This window comes from Sorex fumeus, unplaced genomic scaffold, assembly GCF_029834395.1.
Source record: "Sorex fumeus unplaced genomic scaffold, SorFum_2.1 ptg000094l, whole genome shotgun sequence".
In the NCBI taxonomy this organism is placed as follows: domain Eukaryota; kingdom Metazoa; phylum Chordata; class Mammalia; order Eulipotyphla; family Soricidae; genus Sorex; species Sorex fumeus.
Window position 1 is genome coordinate 9,308,722 of NW_026606151.1, and position 15,641 is coordinate 9,324,362.

Here is a 15,641-nt window from a genome sequence, read left to right on the forward strand (position 1 = left end):
CTGATAAAAATTAAAAAAAAAAAAAAAAGATTCTGGCAGATCTCCATGCAACCTAAGACAGACACGGGGCCAGCCCTAAGCAGGCTGAGAGAAAAGAGACCTTCAGCGAGAGGCCACCACGGGTCCAGAAAGGAACAGGAAAGGGGCAAGGGTGGGGGAGGGGTGGGCCTCCTGGGTGCCCTGCACCTCTGGCTGGCCTGACCTTGCCCTGCACATTTTGTTCTAGGCGCCTGCATTCAGCGCTGCCCCGCCACCCCACCAGCTGGAGAGATAAATGGTTCCTATCTGCCAGATCTTGTGAGCTGAGCAATGACCCAGCGAAGGGCTTTGAAGAGTCAAAAGTTCATCTTCTTGCAGGGACGGCTGGTGGATGCCCCACACCAGGAGCTCAACCCAAGCCCGATTCCCCGAATCCCAGATAAGCGGGTTGTTGCCGCGGTCATCATTTTCTTCCATTAATAATTATTGAGAGCGTGTAGGAATCTCAGGGCAGGGAGAAAACACCACGCGGCAGAACTGCCCGCGTTGCCAAGACAGGTTCGAAGGCTCACAGGCCAGGCCCTGACCCTGCCACTCCTCTGTGTGTGAGCCACCGGGCTCCCTCCTGGGCATTCTGCCCCCCGCCCTGCCCTCAGCCCCCACTCTCAGCTTCCTGTGGGCCGGGCAGGTGTGGTGACAGTGATGAGTGCAGGTTAGGCGGGGGAGTTCAAAGGCAGAGCACTGAATGGTGCCCTGGAGCACAGAGCTAGGAGTAGCCACTGGAGCAATAAAAGTTTTGAGCCAAAAAACAAAAACAAAACATGTGGGGGACTGGAGTGGTAGCACAGCGGGCAGGGCATTTGCTTTGCACGTGGCAGACCCGGGTTCGGTTCCCAGCATCCCATGTGGTCCCCTCAGCACCGCCAGGGGTCATTCCTGAGTTCAGAGCCAGGAGTAACCCCTGAGCATCGCCGGGTGTGACCCAAAAAACAAACAAACAAACAAAATGGAGGGTGGTAGAAACAGCTGGCAGGCAAGCCTAATTCTACCTGCTGTAGCTAGATACTTCGATGGGGTACAGCATCTCTGCACCTTGGTTTCCTGCTCTGTGAAATGGACTGGCTGAGCTCAAAGAATAGAGTCAGGACGAAGCAAGTTAATGCACAGTTCCTCTTCTTCCGTCCCTCTGGCGCAGCAGGTGTCAATGCCACTCACAAGAGATGCTCATGAGATAGTCAGAGGCAGAATGAGGGGTTCTAAAGAGCTTTTTCCTGTCCTTCTCAGTCCAGTCCCGACCTCCTTGTCTGTGCTTGAAAGGCAGGTTAAAGCACTGCCCCAGTCCGAGACATTCTGGGAAATACAAATGGCTGCTCTAAAGGTCACTCGGGTCCGAAAACTATCTTCTGGGGCGCTCAGACTGTCTCCTGTCCAGTGAAATGAGATACCCCGCTCAAAGATCAACCAGCCTCCCCTCACCTGGACTTTTGTGCCTTATGCTCTTTCTCCCCAGAGTCACGGCTCACCTTTTTATTTTCTGTATAGCATAAACGGGAGTTCAAGTTGTCAGAAAATCAAGGGATGCAAAAGGAGGTGGAGTGAGGGACTTAAATGATCAGGGATATTGGTACTTGTGATGGCACAGAGTATTGTGGTTACATACTTTCCAAAGAGGTGAAATGGGACCCCTGAAAATAATCTCTGGACCCACCATTACCTTGATATATGTATTGCTACTAACCAAAGCTTTTTTTTTTAATAGAATCGACATGAAGCCTCCAAAAGTTACAGAGCACCCCTATATTAACATGATTTGTCAAAGTACAAAGCCACAAGTGAACAATTGCTCCAGAGTCAAGAGTATGGCGCAAGGTGATTTCCGCCTAGCACATGAGATGAATAAATCAACAGTGGAAAAGATCAAAGGCAGAGCTGGAATTGTTGCTAATACGTACAGGGCTCCACTGAAAACCTTGATAAAACTGTTGAGAGAGAAATCGAGGGATCATTTGTTTAAATGAAAAGAGATACTGCATGCACTGAATTTCAAAAGCAGCATTCATTTTCATACATACACATATTAGATTTAGCTAAAATTAGCTCCAGCTCCAATTTTATTCTTTTAAGGTCTCAAAAGAAGAAAGGTTTCAGCAAGATTTCATTGAGCTGCCATTCAGCAATGCGTTTCCGAAGTACCTATGCTTCTGGAGACATCCATGTGTTAGACGGACACCTGCCCTGTCTGCCCTCCAGAACCTAAAGGGGAAGCAGGCGAGGGCTCTCTGAGAAAGCCACGCCAGCTGACTCCAGCCCTGAACAACAGTCTCCCTGCTCCTGCCTGGAAAATATTCTGCCAGGCATCAGAACCCCAAGCCCCAATCTCCAAGAATACTTTAAAGGCTAATGACTTTGCCAAACGGATCTCTGGTGTGACTTCTCATCCATTTCACTCCTACACTCTCATTGACCTGACTCCAGTCACTCACATCCCCAAGAACAGCAGAGTCTCGGCCAGAAGGGCTGCCTGGGTTGCACACCTGGCTTGTGCTGGTTCTGTCCCAGCATGGCAAAGTACTTCCATGATCTTTCTCCTCCTTTCTTTCCATAGAAATGCCAACCAGTCTGCAGAGCTCAACTCAAATGATCCGTCGTCCTCCTCCATCTTCATCCCACTTGGAATCTTGTTTGGTAGAGCTTACTCCTGGCTCTGTACTTAGCGATCACTCCTGACTCTGTGCTCAGGGAACCACATGGGTGCCAAGGAGCAAACCCCAGTCACCTGCATGAAAGGCAAGCGCTGGAGCGAGAGCACAGCGGGTAGGGCATTTGCCTTACACCCGGCCGACCCAGGTTCGATTCCCAGCATCCCATATGGTCCCCCAAGGCCTGCCAGGAGTAATTCCTGAGTGCAGAGCCAGGAGTAACCCCTGAACATCTCTGGGTGTGACCCCAAAAGAAAAAAATAAGGCAAGCTCCTGACCTGCTGTATCTTTCTAGCACCCTTCTTCAAAATTCTTTCAGGGTTAGCATTCACCCCATTAAACACAAGCCTCCATTTTCTATTTCTTATTATTTGAGCCTAACCTCTATCTTCACCCTGAGCACTAAGGTATAACCTGCAGGGACTCATCCTCACTGGCATTCCCAATGCCGAGTTTGAAAACTACTACAAACAAATGAACAGATCATTCCTTCACATTGATAGCACCGATGTTCAAGTTCGGGTGTAACTTTGCTTCACCACACTGAAAACAAACCCAGAATAGAAATAATAGTAATCAGGCTATCTTTTTTTTTTCAAGAATGGATTTAAGAGTACAACATAAATGATAACTGTTTCCCTGCCCACAATGAGTCATCAATTCTGAGGCCATTATTTATGCAGAGCTGTTTAGGTATACGGCTTCTAAACTTGCTCTGGAGGCCATCCTGAGACAGACTTTGGAGCACATCACAAATTCAGGGTCTCCTCTCATGAACTACACAGACAGACCACGAGATGGAATATTTTGCTGCTTGTTCCTTTACCATAAAATTCTCCAGATACAAGTAATTCTGAAATACCACAGGTCTGGGCGAGAAAAAGTATGTTTGTTAACCACGTGGGCAGGCACACCAGTTCCCCAAAAGCTCAAATGTGAGGATATCCTGCCTTGCCTATAAACTATAAGATAAAAACAAGCAGCTATAACTCTCTCTCTCTCTCTCTCCAGTCCCCTGACATCAGGGGAGCTAAGGACATTTATTTACTTTTGCCTCTAACTCTCCCCGAGTAACTCGACCTCCTTTTACTGCACACCTCCCTAACCCACAGCCAAAAAAAGATAAAGTTCCCAGTTCCACATTTCACAAGGAGAAAACACTGATGGCAACTTTCTGACTGCCTAACCAGTCCCCCCTAACCCCCGCAAATGGCCCTTTCTGACTCCCCTTCCTGGGGTCCCCATCTTTCAGACACTCTGATTTTTGTTTGTTTCTTTGTTTCAACTCAGACCACAACGCTCTTCAGAGATGCGTGCCACTCACAGTTCATCTCCCGACCATAGGAAAAAGTGGCATCATCCATCCCACCAACATCAGACAGCTTGGGTGAACACAAAACACAGAAAAATAAATATAAGACTCATTTGCTTTACAAAGCTACGAACATCTATATACGTTGGTCCCAAGACCATGGTACAGGGGTATTTACCTGCTCCTGGTTGTGTATGATGGGGCAGCAACCATCACAGCACCAGCATGGTACAATCCCACGTGTTAAAAAGCTCAGTGACCCACTTGCAATGACAACACATAAGCTGCTGGCCCACAACCAGAGTCCAGGTACTCTGGGAACACCGGGTCATTCCATCATCACAGCAGCCTTAGAGGGACACCCTGCCATTTGCTCCTTATCCATAAAGGCTATGGGGCCACCCAGGACTCCGGGCTCAGCTTTGGAACTCAAGTCCAGCTAAGGCTGGTACCCAGGCCCTTCCTCTTGACTCAGAGGCTGTGGGACCAATGACTCCACACTGAAGACTTGATATAGAGACATAGAGAATTGTAGATGGTCAGAAATCTGATGAATCGTGTTAAAATGCAGGTTTTGAGAAAGAAAATACCGACTTCTTAAGAAGTGCATTGGACACAGTTCCAGAATTTTGCAGGAGTAAAAGCAGACTCTCTCTGCCCTGGTCTCACCAAGGGCAGAAATGCAACCTGAGACAGGAAGAGCTGCCCGGAGACCACCCCAAACCTGTGGCTTGGGCATTCCCTAAGGTCTAGTGCGGCCGGGTGATTTTTGACTCAGAAGGTAGAAGGGAGAGCCCCAAGTCTGTTCATTTCAGGTCTCCAGGGGCAAGTCTGCCCTTTGAAGTGCTCCTGCACCCCTCTGGGCTTGAGAACCTCTGCAGAAGTCTAGCTGCCTAGTTTGGAGGAGGGCTGCTCCCTTTTGCAACCTCCCTGGGTCGTCTACACCTGCGATCCCCGCGTGCCTCAGTGCTTCCATGGCTCCCTTGGTCCTCCCATGGTTTCCTTGGTCCTCGCCTCAGCAGAGAACCATGAGTCATCAGCCCTCCACACACCCCGCGTCTGCAACTGGCTCTCCGGGCCAGAAAAACTTTACTGTACCGTGAGGAAATCAGGAAGTTGTAAAATCCAAACAGACACAAAGAAATTCAAGCTTCGACAAATACCGACCGCCACTGAACAAACAGGCTTCTGTCCCCCCCCCAAACACACACACACACACGCCCCCACCCCACACATACACACGGCTCCTGTTACAAGGAAAACCTAAAATGTGAAAGCTGTGACTGTGAGTACATAGAGGCCCGAGAGGTGACCGTCCAAATGAACAGGATGAAGGTCCCCTGCAGTTGCTGGCCATCACCGAGCCAGAAGCGAACATTAGCCCAATACACGGAAGCACAGACAATTTGGTCTGAGTTCTTGGGGGGAAAAAAAAAAGGAATAAAAAACTGCACTGAGCAATTTCTCAATCTTCCACAGCATCAGGTGTGCAAAGACAACTCCAATGAACAAGCATAGCTTTCGTTGGCTAGTCACCTTCGTCGGATTATTTTAAGCCTCGTGCGCAACGCAAGGAATGTCGCGAAAGTCTCACCTGATACAGGATGCACTTCCCTGGGGTGATACTGGCCGAGGAGGACCCTGAGGGACAAGGATGACCGGCTGAGCTGCAGCTGGCAGGGGACGCCCTGGAGACTGGCCGCACGCGCTGCTCCTGGGATGGGACAGGGAGGGCAGGCGAGGAGATCCAAAAGGAAAAACAGAACAAAGGGCTTTAAAAAAAAAAAAAGAAAGAAGCAAAAAAAAAAAGAAAAGAAAAGCATTCCTCCTTTAAGTCTGTGCACAGCAATCTCAACTTTCAGAACATCCAAGTTGGCGTTTTGTTTTATGAGAACTACAGAGATAACCGGCCAGCTCCAAAGGCAGGCCGGGTGTTTATTCAACACGGCTCGGAGGGAGGCCAGCACACGCAAAGGTCATCCCTTCAATCAAATTAAGAGCTGAGTCTTCCCACTTGCACTGGAGTCTGCTACTGTCCATCTTTCCCCGCCCCCCAACCCCCCCCCCCCCCCCCCCCGGGGATTCTAACTAATCATCTGATAAACACATGCTGGTCATCACAGGAATATCAGGTGAAAATGGGCATGGACTGAATAGTAATTGAGCCAGAGTCTAACTATCATGTGGCACATATTACTATCAACATGCAACTGGCAACTGGCGCGACAGTCATGGAAGAGCACGGTAATTAGCATACCAGTCTAATGGGTGAGAGGCGGGGAAAGTCTAAAAGGGGGGGGGGGGCATAACGTTAGGAGTGTGCACAGCTTCACTGAGACTTTTCACTAAACTTCTTACTTAAATACCAAACGTATGTCTATTTCAGTTGTCATCTGGCCACAGAGCCTCGCACAAGGTTCAGGAAAAACTTATCCGCTGGATGATGAATGAGTGAATGCGTGGATGGATGAATGAAAGAGAATGAATGAAGCTTCCATATACCTTTCCATCAGGGAGCTTGGTGCTTGTAGTAGTTTTTGTGAGGTAAAGACCTATGCATAGAAATGGAAGAAGTTGAGCACTTGATCTGCTGAGAGTTATTTTTAGCCCTGTCTATTAAAAGTATATTTTTAAGTACCGGTAATTCTCAACTGCTCACGTTAAACAGAAAGATTCAGTAGCACAATTAGCATAAAATAATCTCCCCCCCGCATCCCCACCCCCGTCCCCATCTAGCAAAGGCTGGACAGATTTCAGTCTTTGATTACTGGAGCTGATCTGCATATTTGTTTAGGCTGATGATTTTAAATTTAGCTTGGGTTTCCTAAGCCCACGCCAGGTAACAGTAGGAAGAAGGTCCAGGATTATATTGGGTGTCAGAAAGAAACTATTCTGCAGCTATGAATCTGATCTCCAATGTGAATAACTGGTAAACAGGTAAGTGAGCCAATTATCCTTGGGTACACGGTAACGCATCTTCCTTATTATTTGCCTCCATACACACTATTTTTAAGAGCACAGCCCAGCTGGAAAGGAAAATAATTTCCACTGCTTTCCAACACTCTTCAAAGTAATAAATAGTAGCCGAAGTAGTCTTGCTTTTAACAGATCCATTCACTAGGCGTTTATGTAAGCATCTATTATTGCAGATCTGGTGCTGAGAAAAGTGAAGATGTTTTTCTTGTCCTTCAGTTTCCCTGCATGTAAGCCGGAAGTGTAGAGGAAGATGGTAACAGTATTCTGATAAAAATCTTAGAAGTCCTTAGAAGACACTAGCCCTCCACAGAGTAACTCATTGGGTTCCACATACAAGTAGTGGCCAAATAAAATAGAAATTCACAAAATTCTATTGACTCCTACACAGAACTCGGGTTTGGGGTTTTTTTTACGGGGTTGGGGGGGGAGGGTGTTTTGAGGTGGGGTTTGGGGAGGGGTATTATCTGATAAAACATTTAACAAACCAACAAAATACCTGCTCATCATTTGGACAAGGTGCAGGTACCCTGAACCGCAGGCAGGGCACGCTTTCTGAGCTCGCCACTATTGAGTGTGTGCTTGTGTATCCATGTGTGTACACACAATCATATTTACGTATCACCTGGCAGATAAGATTTTATTGAGTCCAAATTACACTCTCCTATTCTGCTGAAGTGTAGAGAACGGTCAAACATGATGCAAAAGCTGTAAAATATTAATTTACTCTCGCACTGCTATGCCCAGTTTTTGCAAACTATTTGAGTTAGAGTGGTTGGGAGAGGGAAGAAACCCAAGAATAATATAGGAAGGTAGACTGGGTCTGTGGAAAGGCAGACCAACAAGAGGCAAACAAAATAACCTAGACAATGTTTTCGACAGGACAGACACTAAAAATAGGGTATTTAATATTTTAAAAGCACAACAGAGCAACATAACACAATACCATTAACAGTGGAAGATTATCAAACAAGATGGCCTACATAGTGTTGATGGGATAGTCCATAACAGCTCAAAGATAATACAATGGGGGGGGGGGAGGGAGGAGAGGCGGGGTCAAAGTGGAGGGAGCAATCAAGAGGAAATCTGTCACCTACAGTAAGTAACAGAAAAATACATTTTGTTTGAACATCAGAAGTATAAATGCCCACAGGTTAGCAGCGATGACAATTATCACTGAAAACTGCAGGGGGGGAAAAAAACACCACACAAGCAAAAAAATCTCTTTTGAGCTGTGTCACACTAGAGCCAATGGGGAAAACAGGAAAGGTTCTGCTAAGTCTGAATCAAAGCGCGCTAATTAGGGAAACCTTGACCCTTGTCAGGCTCCAATTCCAAACTCCACTACCACGAATTTTCTGAAACTTCCAGGTAGAAAAGGGTTTTGATTTACCTTGTGGCAATGGTCATTGTGTTAATTCTCCCACAAAGCGGCTGCCTTCAAAGGCAGCTAAGACTGAAGGAAACATTTCTGCTTGGCATCCAATGTGTCAGTGAAAGCATGATACTTGTTGCTTTTCTTCTCTATAATAGCTTTAAACATGTTTTTAGTATATTTGGGATGGTACCAAAATATTGGACAAATATTTATAGTACATTAGTCTGAAAAGTTTAGGTTGGTAAGGACGGCAGAAAAAAAAATAGGACTATACTGGTAAAGACAAAAATGTATAAATTGGGGAAGTAAAAAAATTCAAATATTGCTAACCTAAATCGTTTCATTGCTCCTATACTTTTAAAACATATACATACATTTTAAATAAAGATCTCAATTTGATTATTAATCTTTCAGCTAACACTTAAAATATTCTCTAAAACTAGTTCTTATTATATACTTGTTAGTGTATTATCTCTTTAAAATGCTGGACATTTTATTAAACTGAATTAAAGAAATCTAAAATTTGAAGCACACAATAAATACAAAATTCATTCTTTTTTTCTTTTGCTTTTTGGGTCACACCCAGCGATGCACAGGGGTTACTCCTGGCTCTGCACTCAGGAATCACTCCTGGCAGTGCTTGGGGGACCATATGGGATGCTCGGAATCGAACCTGGGTTAGCTGCATGCAAGGCAAAAGCCCTATCCACTGTGCTATATCGCTCCAGCCCCCAAAATTCATTCTTAAAAGGGAAGACCTGTAATGTCCCAGAACAGAAACTATTCTATTAGAAGTTCTGGGATGTATTATTTTTACTGTTCTAACAAAATTAAGAGGACTTGCTTTGGATAATCTGGGAAGCACAATCAGGCCTTCGTCTGTTCAGCGAAACAGTTAAATTGCAGCTATCTAAGTCACTCACAGAAACCAAAGTTCCAAATGACTGAATACTGCTGAAAATATAAAGCAACAGAAATCCAATGACCTCTTTTCCCCTGAAAATGTTACACCATCTTGGGGCACTGTGTCACTTTACATAGGCAAGGCCTGGATGCTGTTCAGAATCTGAACTTCGTGTTATTTTCAAACAATTCTAACTCCAGGAATCCACAGTCCTTTACGAAATTTCAGTTTTAGTCAAAGGTGTTTATTGATTAACTACTACTAGGAAACAAGACGGGCCCATGTAATGTGTTGTTACTCATCCAAAACTGTCATTCAAGGTGAGTGCAAAAGTAAAACCCACTTGACATTTCAGAACGGAAAAAAAAATGTTAAAGCACATTATACAAAAGGAATGTGAGTCCTTGAACTCTGTAATGACAACAAAAACAGGAGCCACAGAAATGTGTTTACTAATATTTTAAGAACCTCTTTAAACTGGCCTTTCCCAGGGTCCCCGAATGGGTAAGGCATGTTGAAATGTAAGAGTAACTGCAGGCATCAGACAGACTATTCAATGCCTAGAGTTTGAGTTTTTCCTTCAGTCTACACGTAAAAGATGACTCAGAGGCCCTGAAGTCTAGCTGTAATCTGGCTGACAAAAGTAGCGCTTCTGTGGACCAAACTCTTTTCAAATAAAATCCAGAAAGGAATTCCCAGCCAGGGCCCATGTTTCATACTTGGTTTAGCACGAATTGATTTGTGCACTCAAAAACCCATCTTACTGCCAGTGAAGCAATCTTCTGTTTGTTGCAAAATGTAACCCAGGACTTCCAAGGTGCTGTATACAAGGGAACACCAAGGTGCCTTCTCTTTTATACTTGCTTCTCAAAGTCTATTCACCTCCTAGAAATAAGAGCTTGCTTCAGACGCAGCAATGTTGCTGCTGAACTGGGCAGGCCAGGATCCTGTTAGCCTCTGCAAACATTTGCCCAACAATAGAAAGTCCTCTCAACCCTTTGAGTAAAGAGCTGAGGGTTCTGGCTGCTCTCAATCCACTGCCCAGGCCATGGGGAGGGCTTGGGGGCGGGGGGGGGGGGGGGGGGGGGGGGAGGCAGCTTCAGTGGCATTTGCCAAATGAGTTCTGGGGCTATGAAATCATAAAACTGACTGGCACAATCACAACCAAATCAAGACATTATTCTCAATTCTTTTCTTTCAAATGTCGGGATTATTAAAATAGCCCACCCCCCCTTTTAATTCAGATGGCCTGAGTGAGACAGATCTCGAGCAATCACAGTTACTTTTCTTTCCCTTCTAAAAACTTTTTCTTTCTTTCCCTTTTTTATTTTATTTTTTTGCCAACAGCATTATTTTTCTTTGCTGAGCAAGCTTGACAAGGTGATGCCCTAATGCAAAAAGAGTTGAATGCCTAAATTATTAAATGCTCGTTAAAGGATCACCCCAAAATAGAACCTCAGTGGTGGATGGCGCAAAAGCACCACCGTCTACCAAGTACCAGCTCCAGGCCTGCAGCATCTCTCATCAGGGAGGAAAAAAAATAAACAAACAACACACCAAAATACATTTAACAGCCCCGAAAGAAATCCAACCTGAGAATGAATCCATTCGAATAGACCTGTCAGCACGGCCCTATTAGGCCGGAGGCAACGTTTTGAAACGTGACAGCGAGGATATAGCCTTCTCAAAGAAATTATGTGTGCTGCACCAACCCTTCAGAGAAGCAGGCTTTATTTTTGGAAACCGGGGGCTCTCCAGGAAAGGGTTAAGCGCCTGCCAGGCCAGAGGCGCCAAAGTGCAAGAAAAATGTTGCTTTGGTCAGGCTCTGAAAGGTTTCTAACAAGTCCTAAATACTTGTTGATCTGTTCACAATAAACACCAGCAGGATTGTCAAGCGCCTTTCACTGTCTGGGAAGCGGCATTTACATACTGTACCCAGTAAGAACAGCTTGCGGGTCTCCTTTATAAATTGAGTAGCTAGCTAGAAGCCTCATTCAGTGTCTCCGGTTCAAATGACTGAAAGAAGATGCCATTGAAATCCAGCAGTCTCTCTCGCCTGGCTCCGGCAGCACAAATCCTGTGCAGAAAACACTTGGAGTAGCCCCGGCACAAGACGAACCCACCTGAATGGACGGGGAACACTGTCTGTTGCCATGGCAGCCTGATCTAATTACATGAGTGATCAGGGCTGGAGTAAGTGCACAGAAAACCTACACCACTGACACCTATCTACAAGAAGAGAACAGGCAGGCAGGCAGGCTGGAGGTGCTGGGAAGCTTCAACCTCTGGGACTCTGCACAAGGTGCCATTCCAGCCCAGTTGTCTGAGCAGCTGCTAAAACTGATGCCCGCAGTTAGAGGGCAGTCAGAGGAGATGAAACGCCTCCGTGGCTGCAAACCCTTTCCAAGAGTTCATGTGCAGAATTGTCTCCACCTTCTCGCTGCTGCGAGTTTTCTCACACACAAGCTGTGCCGCCACCCCCCCCCCCCCACTCCCCACATCCCTCCCAAAGCTCCAGTCTCAAACTACCTTCACCCACCAAAGAAACCAGAAACAGGAAAAGGGGAGGAGAAGGGGGGTGGGCTTAAGATGGGCTTCGAGGAATTGCAGGGCTTCTCAGAAACTCAAAGCGACAAGATTTCGCCAATACTGTTGAGAAGGTACGGCTGTGCCTAAAAATAACCATCAAATAACTCCCCACTGACGCGTGCCACCTAGAAGGACGATGTTTACATAGGAAGAACAGCAGCCTGCATCCTAAAACACAAATGTCACGGGCGATGCGCCGACTAAGGAGAACTTATTTGCATACACACATTCCCGTGCACGGCCAAGAGGGCCTGCGGGGTGCACGCCACTCTCCAAGACATTCGTTTTTTTTTTTTTTATTCTGTGGGTGTAATAGGGTCTTCTCATGTTGCTAATTGTATCCTGTGGCTCTCGGGAGTGGAGAGGGGGGGGAGCTAAGAATCTCTTCGGGGACAGAATCAGTTTGGAGGAGTCCCTACTGCACAGCATACGGTAAACAAAATAAAAATAGCTCGCCGTTCTCGTTAGCCACCTCGCGCATTATATAACCAGCTTCCGACTGGGTTTTTTTTTTTTTTTGCCCTTACTACTCTTCAGCAATTTCCCAATCTTCCGAAGTATTTATATTACCCTCTTATCTCCAGGATGATATACTAAGAAAGCAAAACAAAACAAGAGCAGCCACGAGCTGGAACCGAACCCCCACCCCCACCCCACCCTGCCCAGAGAAACGGAATTTTTACAGGTCCCCCCCCCACCTCCCCTCCTGCTGTTTTCTGGCAGGATTTCCACCCCCATCCTACTTCCACCACCACCACCACCACCACCCCCACCACCTCCAGCCCCCACTCAGGTTTCTTGCTCAAGTCTCCCTAGAAAACCTGAATTGTTTCTCCCTTCCAGGCACCCCCACCCCACCCCGACTCACCCACCCACCCCGCTTCACCCCACCCCTCCCCTCCGAGGTCTGAAATAAAATGAAAGCAAGCAGGCACGGAGTTTCGGACAGCGGACCCGGGGGGTGGGGGGTGGGGGGTAGGGGGGAGCGGGGCAAGGCGAGGGGGTCGGGTGCTGCAGGGTCAGCCTCGGGGTCGCAGGGGGCAACCTCCCCCGTCCCCATCGCGCGCGCCGCTTCCACCCCCCCACCCCACCCCGCGCGCTCTCTGTCTTACACACACACACACGCACACGCACACACACACGCGCACGCACACACGCACTCACACTCACGCCGCGCTCCGCCGCCGCCTCACCTCTCTCGCTCCGCCCGGCCGGCCCCCCTGCCCTGCCCCCTGCGGGCCCGGCCTGCGCGCGGCGCTGGAACCACGTAGGAGCCGGCGGCGGCGGCGGCGGCGGCCCGGGGAGTGGCAGCTCCGGCCCGGCCCCGAACGCGCGAGCGAAGCCGCGGGGCTCCGGGGCGCATCCCAATGCCCGCAGCGCCAGCGCCAGCGCCGCCGCCGCCGCCGCCGCCGCCTCCCCCGTGCCCTCCTCCCGGCTTCATTCACCCTCCCCGGCAGCCAGCCGCGCCGCCGCTCCGAGCCGGCGCCCCGCGCGGGGCAGCGCCCGCTCGCCCGCCACTCCCGGGGCGCCCCAGCCGGCGGGGGGCGCGGGCTCGGGCCCGGGGCGCGGGCGCAGGAAGCGGCCGCAACTCCCGGGGCGCCCAAGCCGGCGGCCGCCCGCAGGGCCGATCCCCGCGCGCCCCCCCGCGCCCCCCGCCGCGCGCAAAGTCCCGGCCGCGCTCCCGGGCCAGGCGGGCCGCGCCGGGGACTCCCCCCCACCCCCATCCACCCATCCCGGGGCTCCCAGGCCGGGCGCCCCCCTGCGGGTCCAACCCGGCCCTTCGCCTCCCGCCGCCCGGGCAGCGCGGGGAGGAGGGGACCGGCGCGACCCCCCGGCCACCACCACCGCCGCCGCCGCCGCCTCCCCCTCTGCCGGCCCGAGGGAGGAAGACATGGCTCTCCGCACTCGCAAGCAGGACCGCCGCCGGCCGCCGCCACCACTCTCGCAGCCCGCGCCCCCAGCCCGGGCGCGCCCCCTCGCCCGGCGGCGGGCACCCACCCGGCACCCAGCAGCACCCCCCCCCCCAACCCTGCCCCACCACCACCACCACCCCAGCCGGCCGCCCCGGCGCCGAGAGCTGAGCTGTTGGCCTGGGAGGCTGGAGCCGGGGAAGGTTGTATATGTACACAGACACACATACACACATACACACACACACTCACACACACACGCACACACACACACACACATATATACACACACACACACAACGCGCCGCGTCGATTTCCTTCGCTCCTCTTCCAGCTGTTTTTCGTGCCGCCGGTGGGGGGGTTTGGGGTTTGTTTGCTGGTTGTTGCTTTTGCCCCCTCCCCCCCATACACACCCCCCCACCCCAGTCTCAGGGAGAGTAGGGAGGGTGGGGGGGGGGGAAAGGAAGGTTAATCTAAATAAGGGGGGAGGGGTGGAGGAGGGAGGGAGAGAAAGAATCAGAGGAGGGGAAGAAAAATATATAGCCACTTACTGTAAAGTGTAAATGGATCTGGGGTGGCGTGGGGAAGGGGGGGCAGAGGGAGAGAAACTGTGTCTTGCGGCGGCGGCGGCGGCAAGCGCTGGCGGCTGCTCCACGGGGCTTGTTTTGGATCCCCCTGCAGTGAAACAGGTCCTGCACGGCTCCGCCACTGTAGTAGAAATGATGTCTGCGGTATACTCTGCTCTCCTCCTCCTCCTCCTCCTCCTCCTCCTCCTCGTCCTCCTCCTCCTCCTCCTCCTCCTCCCCCTCCCCCTCCCCCTCCTCCCCCCCCGCTCCCCTCCCCTCCCTCCTCCCGCCCTCCGCCCGCCCTGCCTCCCTCGCGCTCTCTCGCGCTCGCTCGCTCGCTCGCTCCAGTATGTAAATGTGTAATAGAAGCCAAATATGGAGCAGTTGGCGGCGGCCGCCGCAGCTCCAGGATCCGCCGCGGGGTGGGGGGGTGGGGGGTGGCGGGGGGGGGGGGGAGGCACCCTCTGGCGCGCGGCCGGCCGAGCGGCTCCGAGCGGGGCGAGCGCACAGCGCGGCGGCCGGCCCGCGCCCTTAACCCTTCGCGGCGCGCGGCGGAGCAGCGCGGCCCCCGGCCGGGCGCGTTTCCCCGAGGCTCGCCGCGCTCTCGGCTCGGGTGGGGTTGTGTGTGTGTGTGTGTGTGTGCGTGCGTGCGTGTTGTGTGTATGTGTCGGGGGGGGGGCAGGGAGGGAGGGGGGTGCACCGGAGAGAAACGGGCCGGTGGGGGACAGTTGCTTTTTCAGGTTGGGGAAAGGGGCGGGGAGCGAAGGCGATGAGGTCATTTGAGCGGTGACCGGTCGGTCCTCGCGCGCCTCCGCCGGGTCCCTGCACCTAGTTGTTGGAGGAGACGCGGAACGGCGGCGGCGGCGGCGGCGGGGTGGGTGCACCCCAGGCCTCCCTGGGGAGGTGGGGCGGAGGGGGGGACTCTGCTGCGAGGGGTGTCGGACTTGAACTCCCCTACGCCCCTCCTCGGGCGCGCGCGCGTGTGTGTGTGTGCGTGTGTATGTGTGTATGTGTGTGTGGGGGGGGGGAGGCGGCGAGTTCTGATCGCAGCGGTGTCCTTCCTTCCTCCCCGGCGCGCGCGCGGGGAAGCGTCTTGTCTGGCCTCCACCTGGGGTAGCCCCGGCGTTCAGGAGCCCCCCCCCCACCCCCCCCCCCTCCGGGCCGCGGGGATCGCGTGGGCATGCAAGTCGGGAAAGTTTCGAGGGTCGCCCGCATTGCACTTGCACCCTCACCTTGACGGGCTTGCTGGAAATCCACGTCCCTCCACCCCCAACCCCCACCCCAGCACACACACACACACACACACACACACACACACACACACACACACA

General features: G+C 51.2%; 1 protein-coding gene across 1 annotated transcript in view; it reads right to left on the reverse strand.

The window, feature by feature from the left end:
* Positions 1-14,494, reverse strand: part of ATXN1 (ataxin 1) — a 450,767-nt gene extending 436,273 nt beyond the window's left edge. The window contains 1 exon segment of the mRNA XM_056132487.1: positions 14,296-14,494. The gene's annotated coding sequence lies outside the window, so the exon portion shown is untranslated.
* Between the last annotated feature and the right edge of the window lie 1,147 nt (positions 14,495-15,641).